A 17026-nucleotide genomic window follows, 5' to 3' on the forward strand; every position below is an offset into this window, starting at 1 on the left:
CCTTCCCTCTAGGAGGGGACAGGAAGGAGGCAGTGGAAGCAAACAAGCAATTCTGAAAGAGACTTCAAATCCCTACAAATATGATTAAAATCTAAACTGGTTTTGCTTTAAAAAATTTTTTTTAATATCTAAAGGCCTGCTTTAGTGACATGCTAGTCCCCCAGAAAATAACCCAATACCCCCTTGTCAGTAACATACATGCTCAAGTTGACCAGCCAACTCATATTTCTAAACTCCTGTGCATACATGTGTCTTTATAAACCAAAGCCATGGGGCTCGGGTGTCTGCTGCTATTTGCTCCTGTTAGCCAACCCGGGTCCAAAAGGGCAGGCAGGCCACAGAGAAACCCTTAAATGGTAGTGAGGGTTTAACGGCCCCTAACAGCCAACTTCTCAAGCACTGCCCCCCTCAACCCCCCTCAAAAGGAGAGCCTTATTTCTAACAAGACTTCTCACCTCAAATTTGGCTCCCAGTGACCAGAATGGTTTTTCTCCTTTAGAAAAAGCACACATATCTGCACACCCATATATATAATTTTTTTGTTTTTGCATTTAAATATAAAAATACTACTCTGATTTGTGTTACAAATGGAGGACCAAGCAATGAGAACTTTTTCTTCGAAGGTAGGGCTACCCATCTCATCCCTTTGTGCTGAGCTTGCCTTCTAGTGAGAGCCCTCAGCCCCAGGCCAGGGAAGCAGGTCACTGCGAAGGAAGGGGTCACAGTTGGCAGGTAAGAGGGCTTCCTGCCTGCTGCCCCCCACCTTTCCTAATTCTCACTTTCATTAGAAAGCTGCTTATAACCTTTTCTGGAATTTCCCAACCAAAGGGAGTACAGAGCAAGCCCAGCACTCCTACCCACTTCAGCTACCTCAGAGAAGAAAAAGGTCCTCCCTCACCCTCCACAAGTACTATGCTCACTGTCCAGATAGCTGCGCCTGTTGGACAAACACTGATTAAGTGAAGCAGTGGTTATGTCCCCCCGCCCCCCCGCCCCCACTAACACACTAGAAAGCTTCAGTGATAGGGCAAAAAAAAGGGTGTGTGTGTGTAAGAGACTAAGAACTTGACCCCTCTAACCTGGCCAAAGAAAGCAAGAGAGATTAACTGGGCACGAGGAATAAAAAAAGACCTTGATATTCTGCCCTTTGAGTTACATTTGTTATGACAATTGAGGGGCGCGGGTGGGAGCGGGATGAAGAAGTAATCAGAAGGAGCTGGATGGCTGCAAGTCTAGTGCACTTAGTTTTTGTACTGGAAGGGCCCATCGCCAGTTTCGTTGAGAAGACACGTGCGGACGAGGGCTTCTGTCACCGCGAAGGGGTCACAGGTGGCAGAGGGGCGCCGGGCTCCAGAGTACCCCTTGTTCTCCTGGCCCGCAGCCGGGGAATGCGGCTGCTGGCGCTACGGTGGGCCACGCCCGCGGAGAAGTCGTTGATGTTGGAGGTTTCGTTGAATCCAGTGAGGCTCCGGGCATTGTCCCGGCCCCCTTGGGATCGTAGGCTCGGATGTGGTACTGGTGCCGCCTGCTCAGCCTCTCGATGGTCTCCTCTCGCATGGCCTTGGTGCTGAAGTTGGTGTGGCAGCCTGCACCATCCCAGTTCCCAGGAATGGGCTTGGGATCAAAGGTGGCTATCACTCCAGTCTTCACACACTCGGTGCAAGGTGAAACGGGCCACCCAGAGATGGTCTCCCATGTCGATTCCTTCACAGGGTCCTGTTTGGAATTCCCACTGGGCGGGCATGACCTCGGCATTTGTCCCTGCGATCTTGATGCCAGCGTACAGGCAGGCCCGGGGTGAGCCTCCACAATGTCCCTGCCGTAGGCTCTGTCTGCTCCCACGCCGCAGTAGCATGGACTTGGGGTCCAGGGAAGCCATTGGAAGGCCATCCAAAAGGGTGCCCATTCCTGCTCCATTCCAAACCAGGGATGCCGATTGCTCACCATGCCCATTATCCGTTTGCAGGTATATCTTAAACTGGTCTCTGCAGGTTTGTGTTTGTACTTTAAGACTTCACAGAACACCAGCTTGTTGGGGTCCTTGGGAAAGGGTCCCGAAACATGGCAGCAGGAACAAGATACATGTCACTGGTGGAGCCTTCACACTGCATAGCACTAGAGCCATCAAAATTCCACTCAGCAACTCTTCTATACTCTTGGGCTCACTGTCCAGGGTCCGGGTCTTGCATCGCAGTCCTTCTCCAGTACCGTCAATCCAGATATACATAGCTTGGACTTTATCACCCTGAGGCAGGGACATGCACATCTGCTTGATGCCTTTGTTCAAGTGGGAACTCGCCGAGGAGGACATGGTGGAAGTTGCTCTGGGGGGCCAGCAGGCGGCAGGGGGGCAGTGCGGGCAGGCCGTGAGAGCGAGGTGCAGAGAGGAGAAGAGAGGAAACTGGGAGTGCTGCTCACACACTCGGCTCTTTTCCCATCCTCGGCTCTCGAAAATAATTTTCTTTCTTTTGTTTTGTCTTGATTAGATTTGTGTTTTTTTAAAAAATATATTTTATTGGTATTTTACAGAGAGGAAGGGAGAGGGATAGAGAGCTAGAAACATCAATGAGAGAGAAACATCGATCAGCTGCCTCCTGCACACCCCCCACTGGGGATGTGCCCGCAACTAAGGTACATGCCCTTGACCGGAATCGAACGTGGGACCCTTCAGTCCGCAGGCTGATGCTCTATCCACTGAGCCAAACCGGTTTCGGCTAGATTTGGTTTTTATTTCATGTCTTCTTACCTACTACCAACATGTAATAATAGAAGTGATAGAGGCAAAAGGAGGTACAAAACAGGTGGAAGAGAGATGGCATGTTCCAGCAGAGAACAGGTTGGAAAAAAAGTGAGAAACCAGAAGGAGACTTGATTTGGGGTGGTGAGCACACAATACAGTGTGCAGCTGATGTGTTGTGCACCTGAAACCTGTGTAATTTTGTTAACCAGTGCCCCCTCACCCTCAATATATTCAAAGAAAGGAAAAAAAAATGTGAGAACAAAAATGGGTATTTATTTTTTCACTTTATCTTTATTGTTGAAAGTATTTGAGATGTCCCCTGTTTTCCCCATTGAACCCCTGCACGCTGCTCCCACCTCTTCCCCAGGCCTGCACAGCACGATTATCCTGCCATGGGTTACACATATCCTATATAATAAAAGGCTAATATGCAAATTGACCAAACAGCAGAATGACCAGTCGCTATGATGCACACTGACCACCAGGAGGCAGATTCTCAAAGCAGGAGCTGCCCCCTGGTGGTCAGTGCACTCCCACAGGGGAGCGCTGCTCAGCCAGAAGCCCGGCTCACGGCTGGCGAGTGCAGTGGCAGTGGCGGGAGCCTCTCCCACCTCCACAACAGCGCTAAGGATCTCCGACTGCTGGCATGGGGAGCGGGCCTAAGCCATCAGTCAGACATCTCCTGAGGGCTCCTGGACTGGGAGAGGGCACAGGCTGGGCTGAGGGACCCCCCTCCCCCGAGTTCATGAATTTTGTGCACCAGGCCTCTAGTATGCATATAAATTCTTTGATTAATCTCTTCCTGCCCCACCCACCCTCTGAAATTTGTCAGTCTTTTTCATGCTTCAATGTCTCTGGATCTATTTTGTTTGTCAGTTTATTTCAGAGAAAGACAAATATCACATGATCTCACTTACATGTGGAAGTTAATGAATAAAATAAATAAAAATGGGTATTTAAAAAACTACAGGGGGTTATATTTGATATCAGATTATCATAAGAGGTGAAGTGTAAGGTAGTGCTTCCCTCATAGTAGGCACCACTAAAGGTTTTCAGTCCATCAAGGTCTGATATTTTGGGATATGGAGAATTAAAGATATGAGTCTGGAGATAAACATGAGTTAGACTATGAATGATATTCTAAATCATGTGTATTATCCAGAATATATAGGCTGCACTTAGATAATTTATAACTTTCAAATCCCTATAGATCAGTGGTTCTCAACCTTCCTAATGCCGCGACCCTTTAATACAGTTCCTCATGTTGTGGTGACAGGTTGAGAACCACTGCTGTAGAGCCTTGGACCATCGGAAAACACAGATATTTACATTACGATTCATAACAGTAGCAAAATTACAGTTATGAAGTAGCAATGAAAATAATTTTATGGTTGGGGGTCACCACAACATGAGGAACTGTATTAAAGGGTCATGGCATTAGAAAGGTTGAGAACCACTGCTATAGATGAACACAATAAAAGTTTATTTCTCACTCACATTTTAGTCTCCTGTAAGTGAGGCAGTCCTCGTCCTTCTTGTACCTTCTCCTCTGGAGCACAGGGCTGCGAGGAGCCACAGAGGAGAAAGATAGCTAGAGGACTGTTATGTGTTTAAATAGCCAGGCTTAGAAGAGGCTTGCCTTACTTGCCTTGCTTCTGCCTGCATCCCAATACAATATCACTTCCTATCATCTGGATATGATGGAGAGGTAGGATGGGGAATGTAGCTTCTATGTCCAAGAGGAAGATGCGGTGTAATGGGCACCTAACATTGTCTCTGCCAAACAATGGGAAACAATTTAAATATTTCTAGTAACAAAATGGGTAAGTGGTGAAGATTGCAAAATGCAGTCTAAACACAGAGAAGTTGTCTTCTTTGTGTGTTCTTCCCAATAAAGAGCCTCTTTGCCCTATGTAGGAGTATCTTGCTGTAAGGATGACTTAGTAAAAGCATTTATAAGTAAGTTTAATAATAATGAACGTAGTATCAAGATGTCTATGTGAGGACTAATGGAAAGCTTGGAATGATCAAATTGTCAGGCAGTAAACTGTAAATATTCTGGATACTGACCATTTCTTAGATCAGTTTTCAAGAAAGCAATGAGCATATTCCCATGGCATAAAGTGGTATTTACATAAAATCACTCTCCGTAGTTCAGAGCAAAACTATATGCCTGTTCTCAACATTAATCTTTGCCTTTATATAGTTCTTTTTCACAAGACACTGTAAACTTTCGTACAGAAAGACAATTATTTTTTAGTCAAATTTAATAGTTTATTATAACTGATATCAAACACCAAACATGTTAGTATTTATATACACTAGTGTTTTTCTCTTAATCTGACAAATTTTGACACCAAAATAAGAATAAATCCAAAGGTATATTTTTACATTCAAAAGTGAAAATTATATGTGACCAGACCCAGTTCTCGCAAGAATGTGAGTGGTTTGGCACCTTATTCTTCTGGAAGAATATGATTATGGCCTCGGCTGGTCAGGTGGCTCAGCTGGTTGGAGCACTGTCCTGTACACCAAGGGGGTACAGCCAATTGATGTTTCTCTCTCCCTCCTTCCTCTAAAATCAATGAAAACATATCCTCCGGTGAAGATTTAAAAAAATGATTTTATACACAGTATTTGAAATATGATATGACAATATTATTATCATTTAATTATACTATATATTATGCCTATGGAATCTATCTTATAGAATTAAAAGCACTAGTGTGTAAGACAATACATATTTGATATCACTGGCAATAAACTATAATAATTCACTTTAATAATGATCTCAAATTTTACTATACATGTACTGTAGTACTGTTAGAGGAAGTTATGAGGTAATGTGTACACAGAAGAACCTTTAAATAAGGCAATTCTAATATAGTTGTATACATATGCATGTATAGAATTACATGTTAGTAATAAAAATATAGGAAGAGTATCACTATATTGGACTCACTACCTATTAAAATGCAATAGGGCTAGGGTTTGGGTGGGATTTTAGACAGTGAAAAATGCAATATAAAATCCTATCAAACATATTGCTTGAAATATAATATATGGTTAAGAACAATGTCTAAAAATTACATGCACAAATGGACATTTATTGCTCTAGCTGACTAGAAGGTGGGGAATATATCTTGGAATTCCATTGCTTTAATAGGTTTTTAGCAATCAACATTGTTTTCTTAAAAAAAGAAATAATAAAATATTCATGAAAACTTGCACATCATGATGTGTAGTTAAAACTTTCCATACCTGCGATTTTTATAATTGCTCAGATTGGAAACCTCGTATTTTACAAAGCATCCACTATTTCCTTGAAATGCAATAATCTTGGGGATGTTGCCCAGCACTATTATAGAATATTAGATCAGAAATGATGGTAAGGATGAGAAAGGAAGAATCTGGCTTTTCATGAACCTTTCAGAATTCTGACCCCCTCTCCCACCACATCAAAACAGTCCGAATTGTAGCCTCCTGCAGGCCTCCTTTTATATTCCGTCAGTAAATCTGTCAAAACCCAGTTTTTCTTATTCCTGGGAATTTGCTCAAGACATTTCCCCAAGCTTCTCGCTCTAAGTTATGTTAGACTGAATGCCACGGATATTTGAACTTGGAATAAAATACAGCAGTTTTAAGCAACACAATAACTTTTTTTCAGGGAGAGCCTATCACACTAAAACACACACAGGGTGAAACCGAAAGGAGATAGGATACCACAATCTCTCCTTCCCTTTGCAAGCACTTTCCCCGCCCAAATCCTTTTATGTCAGGAGCATGGAGCCTGAAATATGAGACTTGAAGGTGGTCAGACCTCGTGGCTCCCGCTCAGTGGGAGCTTGCTTCTTTGTAAGTCTTGGTACTAAAGAATGCTGGCATGCCTGCCCCCTATAATTCCCATTGAAAAGGGCTGCCTGTGCCTGGCGGGTGCCTGTGAGCTTCAGTGCTTCAGACAGTGCGTTTTCAAAGGCCAGCTGCCTTCTACCAAGGCTTTGACGAAGACTTTGAAGAAAGCATCTCAGAAGCAGCCTGAGAGGAGTTTCTAGAAGTCTCTGTTCAGCACCAGCCCAAATCAACAATCTGATTTTATTTTTCTTTTTTAAGCTGCTGGTTTTCAGAAAACAGTTAGCTATTTAACCTATGAAAACATTTTTTTGGGGGGAGAAACAGAGGGTAACACAATGAAATGTACTTAGAGACTTCTGAAAGTGGTGACATTCTATTTCCAGAATATACATCTTTAACAAACAGTTTTTGAGCTCATACATGATTTCATACAATGAGTGGGAAACAGCCAAGTCTTCAAAAAGTTTAAAGTCTAGGAAGGAAAGAATACATTATTGATCAGTACCCATGATTTATAATATTAAGGTTTACTTGTACTCACTCTCCCCACATATATGAAGAAGCTTTTGCCAGGATAACACCAAGGCATGAATCTAGGTGAATAATGTAATTCTACCTGCTTTCCACACACATCCATACACATATACACACACAAATGCATAAATATATAAGGGCTCTAACCAATAGATGGTTGTTTTAAAAAACAAACAGATAAAAGGGAAATGAGTCCTTAAAATCTAACTTTAAATCCTGAGGATTAACAGTTTTCTAAGTGAGTGTGTAATTTTAGTTGTTATTACTAATATCAGCCTCAGTATCTGACAAACCAACTGAAGAAAGGGATGCCTCTGTTCTTTCAAAATTCACTTACACACGTGACTCTCAATTCCCAGAGACAGAAGAACTTGACACAAAGTGAAATATAGCAACCGCATGCCAGGTTCACATGAAAAGGGACAAAGTTATCTTAAAGAGGGAAATGGTAAAGGAGACAGGCTAAGTTAATCCTGTCCTTAAGTCATTTTTGTTTGTTTGATTGTTTTTTCCCAGCAGACATTAAAGGTGAGGTTTTCTTTTGTTTGTCTTGTTTTTATTACGAAGCAATTGAGATTGGAAACTATCTACTCTAGGTAATTGTTTTGAATTCTTATTTATCTACTTGTGATCAACTTAATTGTGACACATTGAACTGATTGCCAAGGGATGGTCAAACATCAGTCACTCTTTTTATGGACTGAACCATTTTCCTGCAGCCCTGTAAGAAAAATTCCACCTATGACAACTGGAAAAAAATTAATCCATTTAGAAATAATGAGCAGGAACTTAGCGACTTTTCACCACATGGTAAAACCTTATCTAAACCAGTTTGAAATGTAGGTTTAAAGGAAAAAAAGCACAAAAGTTGGTTCATATTTTAAAATGAAAATCTGCTGGTCTGTCCTTCCAGCTCACCTACCACATAGCTACAGAAATCTCTCTTGATACTTGTATACTAGAGGCCCAGTGCACGAAATTCGTGCACTTGGGGGAGGGGTGTCCCTCAGCCCAGCCTGCATCCTCTCCAATCTGGGACCCCTCGAGGAATGTCTGACTGCCCTTTTAGGCCCGATCCCAATAGGGATGGGGCCTAAACGGGCAGTCAGACATCCCTCTCACAATCCAGGACTGCTGGCTCCCAACTGCTCGCCTGCCTGCCTTCCTGATTGCCCCTAACCACTTCTGCCTGCCAGCCTGATCACCCCCTAACCACTCCCCTGCCAGCCTGATTGATGCCTAACTGCTCCCCTGCCAGCCTGTTTGCCCCTAACTGCCCTCCCCTGCAGGCCTGGTCACCCCTAACTGCCCTCCCCTGCAGGTTTGATCACCCTCAACTGCCCTCCCTTGCAGGCCTGGTTCCTCCCAACTGCCCTCCCCTGCTGTCCATCTTGTGGCGGCCATCTTTGACCACATGGGGGTGGCCATCTTATGTGTTGGAGTGATAGTCAATTTGCATATTACTCTTTTATTAGATAGGATGATGAACTCTCCTTTTTTAATATTGAACTTGGCTGTTATAGAGTGCATCTCATCTGATACTTCTCTTCTTCAATATTACATTAAACTGTAGGCGCTGAGCCTCTGATTCGTTTAACTTTTTTAACCCATCTATTTCCATATTACATACTAGTATCACCATGTACCACAGCATATCGACAGGCATGCCATCAGAGGAACTGCGTAACTTAGAAAATGGTAACTCTCATTTCTATTTCTAGTCTAAAAGGTTCCAGAGCCAAGGTTGCACTGATGCAAAACAAAAGTAGGTACAGAAATATAGGTACAAAATTGTATTCTATTCTGAAGGGAATTTCACATTTATTAAAAAGAGAAATGAAATTTATTACATAGAATCCTGGTTAGTCTCAAGGCACCTCATATGTATCCCCTGAAATAATGTAATGTGCTAAAGCACTTGCTGAAACTCATCATTTTATAGTGAGGAATATATTCAGTTTTCCCTTTTGAAATATACTTATGCTCCCTCCTTCTACTGCTCAGGAAACGGGGCATCTCTCTTCGCTGCCCCTCTGCCTCCTTGGTCTGGGGAAGGAAGTTCTGAGGTCCTGGCTGCATAATAAGAGATGAAGGTGAGGGCAGGAGAATCACTGGAGTAGAGGCAGGACATTCCTTTTGTACAGATCTCCTGCCACTCCTTTCCTCTAGGACAGTTGTCGGCAAACTGCGGCTCGCGAGCCACGTGCGGCTCTTTGGCCCCTTGAGTGTGGCTCTTCCACAAAATACCACGGCCTGGGCGAGTCTATTTTGAAGAAGTGGCGTTAGAAGAAGTTTAAGTTTAAAAAATTTGGCTCTCAAAAGAAATTTCAGTCGTTGTACTGTTGATATTTGGCTCTGTTGACTAATGAGTTTGCCGACCTCTGCTCTAGAACACTCTTTCAATAATGAATGTAGTGTCAGAGTTGTTCAATAAATATTAATGCACAACTCCACTGGACCCAGAGGTAGGTTTGACTCTAGAATTCAGTGAGTGATAAATTACTCTCCAGGCAAGTGGAAAATTTGCCTATTGGGAAAATAGCACAACATAAGTGTTACGGCAGGCAAGCTGTTGGGTCCGAGCTCCTCTGCCAGGGTGGGACCTCCTTAGATGCTGGAACTGGAAGAAGACACAAGCAGCCGCAGGTCGATGGGACATGCTTTATTTCAGACAAAGCAGCCAGCCACTGGCTGTTCAGTAGTGCGTTTTATACTCACTCAGACAAAGAGGATTCTTGCCAAATAGGGACATTAATGTTACACGAACTAGTAACATACTATAAAGGTGCACTTGTGCAGTGCATACAGTAAAGCTGCTGTGTCCTTGCCTTTGTGCATGTGTGTGACATGTGGGCCTTTAACATCTGGCGTACTCTGGTCAGGATCCCCACATAAGTGGACACTGAGGCAAACTGCCTGGATAGTCAAGATGTCTTCATATAAGAGTTGATTAGATAATGAAGTGTGTGTATTGTTCAAATGTTGCTGGAAGGAAGACCATTCCACACTCCACAGAAATGAGATATAACTGTTCTTGTTCCTAACCTGCCTGACTCCATCTCTATATATAAAAGCCTAAGCGACCCTTATGACCAGACGACCGAATGACCAGTCAGTACCTATGATGTGCACTGATCACCCGGGGGTAGATGCTCAATGCAGGAGCTGCCTCCTGGTGGTCAGTGTGCTCTCACAGCTAACCTCCTGCAGCCAGCCAACCTCCCACTGTCACTCCCCTCAGCTGGCCCTGATGGGCCCCGATCAGCCCTGGTTGCTGGCTAGGCTGAGGGACCCCACCTATGCACGAATTCACGCACCAGGCCTCTTGTCTACACTAATAAGAGAGTAACATGCAAATTAACCATCACTCTGCTACACCCACAAGCAACGCCCACCAGCCAATCAGGAGTGAGTATGCAAATTAACCCAACCAAGATGGCAGCAGACCATGGAGCAAGCAGGAGGCTTGGGTTTCCCCCGCCCGCTCTGGCTGGCCCTGGCCTCCGCTCAAGGCTACAAAGTTTCAATTATTATAGAAGGTAAATAAATACCAACAAAAATGGCTGTGGCCACGGATCGAGCAGGAGGCTTGGGTTTCTCTGGTGATGGAGGAAGCCAAACTTCCTGGCTGGCCCTGGCCTCCACTCAAGGCTACAGTTTCAATTATAGAAGATAAATAAACCCCAGATACCAGGGCCTCCGCTTGGGTTACCGGGGGGCATGGCCGGCCTGCAAATCACCACAGGCCCCTTTCCCAGGCTACCCCACACCCCAAGGGAACCCCCACCCTGATTCGGGACACCCTTCAGGGCAAACCAGCCGCCCCCCGCCTGTGCACCAGGCCTCTATCCTATCTAATAAAAGAGTAATATGCAGATTGACCATCACTCCAACACACAAGATGGCTGCCCCCATGTGGTCAAAGATGGCTGCCCCCATGTGGGCACAAGATGGCCACCACAAGATGGCCAGCAGGGGAGGGCAGTTGTGGGTGATCAGGCCTGCAGGGGAGGGCAGTTGGGAGGGACCAGGCCTGCAAGCGAGGGCAGTTGGGGGCAATCAAGCCTGCAGGGGAGGGCAGTTAGGGGCAATCAGGCTGGCAGGGGAGCAGTTAGGCATCAATCAGGCTGGAAGGGGAGTGGTTAGGGGGTGATCAGGCTGGCAGGCAGAAGTGGTTAGGGGCAATCAGGAAGGCAGGCAGGTGAGCAGTTGGGAGCCAGCAGTCCTGGATGGTGAGAGGGATGTCCAACTGCCCCTTTAGGTCCGATCCTACTGGGATCAGGCCTAAACGGGCAGTCGGACATCCCTCGAGGGGTCCCAGATTGGAGAGGGTGCAGGCTGGGCTGAGGGACAGCGCCCCCCCCCATGCACGAATTTTGTGCACTGGGCCTCTAGTTGTAATATAACAGCACATTTCTATTCCTGTTCTACCTCAATTTTTAAAATAACTATAATTTTTTAAATTTGTACCATGATATATTATTTAGAGAAAATATTCTATCACAAGAATGATAGCCAGCATTCCTTTCATGTGTCTAAATCCTGCTTATCTTTGGGTTGTCAGCCTAAATTTCACTTCCATAGAAAGCCTTTGAATAATCTAACTTAAACTTTCTGGTTATATTTCATATTCGCATGCACATTTCCCTTATTAGTAAAATTGGTGCACTCCTATCATTTATTTATTCATACAATGACTATTTAATATTCGTTTTTCCATAGACTATAAGTACCATGATGGCAGGACAGGGAATTGTTTATCACCCATATGCAGGTTTTGCATTTAGTAGCATGTATCCAATTTTTTCTGTTCTAGGAGATGAACTATGGCTATACTGAATGATGGAACCCACTGCTTATTTCTGTTATTTCTGTCCTTAATATCCAAAATTTCTCCAATGGTTTGACTTTAGTTGACCTAACATAGTAAAACTATGTTATATGTCTTATTTATTAATATATGCCACAGGTTATATCAAATAGTGCCCTCTGGAATAAGCCACTTCACACAGTATAAATCACTTAATGATTAGATAATTTTCATGTGTATCTCATTTTCTATACCAAGGTAATTATACATTATATTTTACAAAGGAAGTAAAGTAATGTTTGAATACTTTAATGTATGGATACTTTATATTATGTGAAGGTAGCCCTTTTGTTTCCTAAATTTGTCATGGGAAGATTCAGTTTATTTGATTGATTTAATTAAGGAGTTGATAACTCTAGGAATAGATAGATGCCCAGAAATGTTGACATGTCATATCTTATGGAAATCTTTAATTCACATAGATTATCTCTTAAAAATCAAATGTTTGGTATAATAAAAATCTGATATAAGAAGCAACCACAACATTTCATGTTTATTGAATCTAGATTCATTGTTAATTGCATTACATGCCATGGAAAACAGCAAGTTGTTTACAGAATAAAATATTTACAAAATGCAGATCCTTCTATACTTTTATTAAATGAGGCAAAACTTTCAGATTTCACTTCTTTAACACGTTATACCGAATTACAGAATACTCTCCAGCATTTTTCAAAAGCATGAAAGAAAAAAAGAGTCACTTGCCATTTTCATCAGAAAGCAGTCTTGATCAGGGATAAGGGAATATAATTAGAAATTATATTCATTGGTATTTGCTGCCTCGTTATAAAAAGATTGACTTTAATTTTACAGAATAAATAAAGTAATCCTCATTGATACTCTTTTTTTTGGGTTTCTCTTTAGCACTCACAAAGTGCTCTACATGAAATAAGGGAATTCAACATCAGCATTATTTACTAAGTAGAGGCCCATCCCTCAGTGTGGCCTGTGGGAATTGGGCGAAACCAGCAGCTCCAGCCTGCTGTTCCCGCTCATCCCAGCCCCGAAGCGGCACTTGCCAGCAGTGAGCCCTGTATTTGGCACCCTTCCGGAGGGGGTTGGGGGTGGGGGGCCGGGATGCGATTGGCCCTCTGGGTGGGCGGTGGAATGCCCTTGCCAGCCTGGGATCTGGATCTGTCCCGCTGATGTTCGCTCTGGTTGTCGGGAGCCACCTGGCGGCCGCTTTTATATCATGTCTTCATTGCTGAGCATCTAGGGAGGGGAAGTGGCTGCGGTGCCTGAGGCCGACTTCTAGAAGGCTGGCAGCACTGTCAGGATCATGCTGGCAGCATCAGTCTGTCCGTGCCTGGCCGGTTCTCTGGAGATTGGACCTGCAGGACTACTGAGGGAGTGAGTGGCTGCCGTTGGGCTGATGGGCTGCCTGGATGGGTCGGTCAGTTGAGCGGCACTCCTGCTGTGGGAGTGCACTGACCGCCAGGGGGCAGCTCCTGCATTGAGCATCTGCCCCCTGGTGGTCAGTGCGCATCATAGCGACCGGTCTACTGGTCGTTTGGTAGTTTGGTTGCTTAGGCTTTTATATATAGAGATGTCCATGGGGTGCTTTTTGGATCTATGCAAAATATTTATCGAGAAGCATTTGATAAATGTTCAGGGGGGAAGGTTAGAGGGTAGCAGAAGTGAAGGAAACAAACTTATAAATAAGTTAAGACAGAAAACTAGATATGAAGTTCTGTTTGTCCTTGCCTTTGTAGCCTCTTTCATTTCCAATTATCCCTTTCTTCCTAGGTATTTTTACTTAATAATGGAAAGCTGTGCTGTTAGATCCCTCTCTCGTGAGACATAGAACAATATAGGTCTTGTTGGTTTAAGACTGCCACAATACATCTCCCCCAGGGGGAAGATACTATTTTCAATTCCGAAAGTTAGCAGCATGAGAAATCACTTCTGATTGCTGTTCTCCTATTCCACCCTGGTTCAATTAGTATAGGATATTGTGTTTGTGAATTACCTGTCATCCAAGGTTTCCTGGTATGTTTATAATGGCAAATGAACTATACGCTAAGTATTTTCTATAATGTGCATATAAAACTATTTATTATGTGATGCACAACAATTGTGTTGGTATATTAGCAAGAAAGGAATGACCTGTATTCGTTTATTTTACAATCACAGTTTCATTTTTCTGTGCCATCAGTATCCCTTCCAAACAAGAATGAAGAATACAGATTCTTTTCATTGGCAATTCATGTGGTTCTCAACATTAGATAAAGTTATTAAGCTTAAAGTAGAAAATTAGATTAAAATTATCCATTTTCAAATTATTTTTGCTGTACAGGGAATTTATTACTGAAAGGAAGAAAAATAATTAGAGATTCTGTTCTTGCAACTGAATTCTAAATGGGCTCTGAAGTTTCTAGTAATTTCTATTTTGGTGATTGTTCAAATAAATCCAAGTTATACTAATTTCTTATTTCTACTGGTGGCATATGAAGCATCAGTATAGCCTCTACTAGATACATATTTTTCTCCAGAGATTAGAATGTTGAACTCCATAAGAGTAAATTTAACCCTTTGAATATAGTCATGGCTAAGTGATACTTAAAACTAACACAGGATGAATGCACTGTAGGAACTAAAATATCCCATGTCTTTTTTTACTATCATAAACAACACCAATCAGTTTTATGTGTAAACCAAGAAAGAGGCTTAAGTAAAAGAGAAATGAAGTGCATTTATTTCAGTGTCACAGGTTGCAACCAGGACACCCAGATTCAGGTAGTAGTCTGAAATGCGCTCTGAAGAGAACACCGAAAGGCAGGGCTTATAAAGCCTCGGGCTACATGTGTCACCACATATAACGTCCGGCCCTCTTTATGTAAATAAAGGGCTCTGGTTAGGTTAATTGGAATTGGTTGAGTTCAACATGCAAACAGAGAATTCTCGTTGGCAAAACAGGGCTGGCTTCTTTCAAACTAATGTCGATGACCTGGTTGTCATGGTGAGAAAGATGTAAAGGCCAGGCCTAGCTGAGAAGTTCAGAAGTTTATGGAGAAACATGCTGGTGGAATATTTGTAAGACTACCTTCTTCATAGTCTCACAGCTGTGTGTGTGTTCCCCTGACATAAATGAATTACTCTATCCTCACAATCTGTGTGTGTGTGTGTGTGTGTGTGTGTGTGTATTTTATATATATATACATCCATCACTGCCCACATGAAGACTAGGAAGTTACTTCTAGGGAGAAGACAAAAAATTATTTAAATGTTTTCAGTATTTTTCAAGTTCTGTATTTGACCTAAAGAGAAAATAGTTATATGGATTCTCTAGATTCTCTAGACCAATGGTTGGCAAACTGTGGCTTGCGAGCCACATGCGGCTCTTTGGCCCCTTGAGTGTGGCTCTTCCACAAAATACCACGGCCTGGGCGAGTCTATTTTGAAGAAGTGGCGTTAGAAGAAGTTTAAGTTTAAAAAATTTGGCTCTCAAAAGAAATTTCAATCGTTGTACTGTTGATATTTGGCTCTGTTGACTAATGAGTTTGCCGACCACTGCTCTAGACTTTTTAGATACTCTACTGAATTATTCCAATTGTTGAATAAATACTACTCGCCTTTTTGCCTTTTTCCTTTCCTCCCTTATTCCCAACCTTCTATAGACAGGTGAGAAATTAAAGGAGAGAAGTGTAACAACTGGGCTTAAAGATATATGTGTTATTGATATTGAAGAAATAGTTGGTATTATATATCATCAAAATTTATCTAGCTGAACTACTGGAGATATAGGAGACTTAAGGCTAGCCTAGAAAATAAATTGCATCAGGTGAGAAATGAAAATTTCTTACATGCAGAGCATAGGTCACTGTCAGTATGTTAAAAAAATCATTTCTACTATATCATTTCACTGAGTAAATCCAACTGCTAGGATAGAGTAAAACCTCATCTCCTCACCTTTATTTCCTTGAGTCCAGATTCTATTTTCCTTCCTGGAGGGTTTTGATAGTTAAAATAGGTATTTCCTTTCTCTGACTCTCTCAGACACATTTCCCTCACTTTAAGTAAAACAAAGAATGAAATATGAGCTTTATTGTTGTTTTTCTGGTATGCATCCAAGCAACCTCTCAGGTATGACTGCAATACAGGCAGTCCTCGGGTTACATCAGACTCAATGTACCTTGTTTCATGGTTAAGTCGCCATCTCCCATCCTAGCTAATAAAAGAGTAATATGCAAATTAACCATTACTCCGCTACAAAAATGGCGGCACCCAGTCCTCTTAGCCCTGCCGGAGTGCCCCATTCCACCCAGCAGCGGCAGTCGGGGTGTCCGGCTGGGAGGCACCAGCGCCCAGCACAATCCCCGGCCACCGCCTTAGCTGGGGTCTCAGGCCGGCAGGGCCTCGCACCCCTGCCACGCGATCTTCTGCCACAGCCTGGGCTGGGGTCTCAGCCTGGCCGGGGTGCACCCGCTGCGGCGCGATCCCTGGCCAGCAGCGGCAGTCCAGGGTGTCCGGCTGCGAGGCGCCCGCCCCCCATGCAGTGATCCCCGCCCAGCAGCGGCAGCCCGGGGTGTCCAGCTGGGAGGCGCCAGTGCCCGGTGCGATCCCCGGCCATAGCCTGGGCTGGGGTCTCAGCCTGGCCTGGGCGTGCACCTCCTGCAGTGCCATCCCTGGCCAGGCTGAAACGGCAGTCTGGGATGGAGTCTCAGCCTGGCCGGGGAGCGCACCCCCGTGGCGCCATCCCTGGCCAGGGGCGGCAGCCTGGGCTTGGTGGGGCACGCACCCCCAATGGCGCCATCTCCGGCCAGGCTCATATGTCAGCCTGGGCTGGGGTCTCAGCCTGGCTGAGCTGAGGCAGCAGCCTGGTCGGGGCGTGCACCCCCCCGTGGCGCCATCCCCTCCCAGCTGCAGCAGCCTGGGGTCTCAACCACTGAGTCACACCAGCCAGGCAGATATGGAGGAATCTTAAATGTTTCTTTTTTTAAAATATATATTTTATTGATTTTTTTACAGAGAGGAAGGGAAAGGGATAGAGAGCTAGAAACATCTATGAGAGAGAAACATCCATCAGCTGC

At 43.9% G+C, this 17026-nt stretch overlaps 1 pseudogene across 1 annotated transcript; it reads right to left on the reverse strand.

Annotated features, from left to right (window-relative positions):
- Window positions 1-1241: 1241 nt before the first annotated feature.
- LOC308257681 (glutamine synthetase-like) lies at window positions 1242-2421 on the reverse strand (annotated as a pseudogene). The gene has a single exon. The product of its transcript is annotated as a glutamine synthetase-like (transcript).
- Between the last annotated feature and the right edge of the window lie 14605 nt (window positions 2422-17026).

The sequence above is a fragment of the Plecotus auritus genome (genome assembly GCF_963455305.1).
Source record: "Plecotus auritus genome assembly, chromosome: 9".
NCBI lineage: Eukaryota > Metazoa > Chordata > Mammalia > Chiroptera > Vespertilionidae > Plecotus > Plecotus auritus.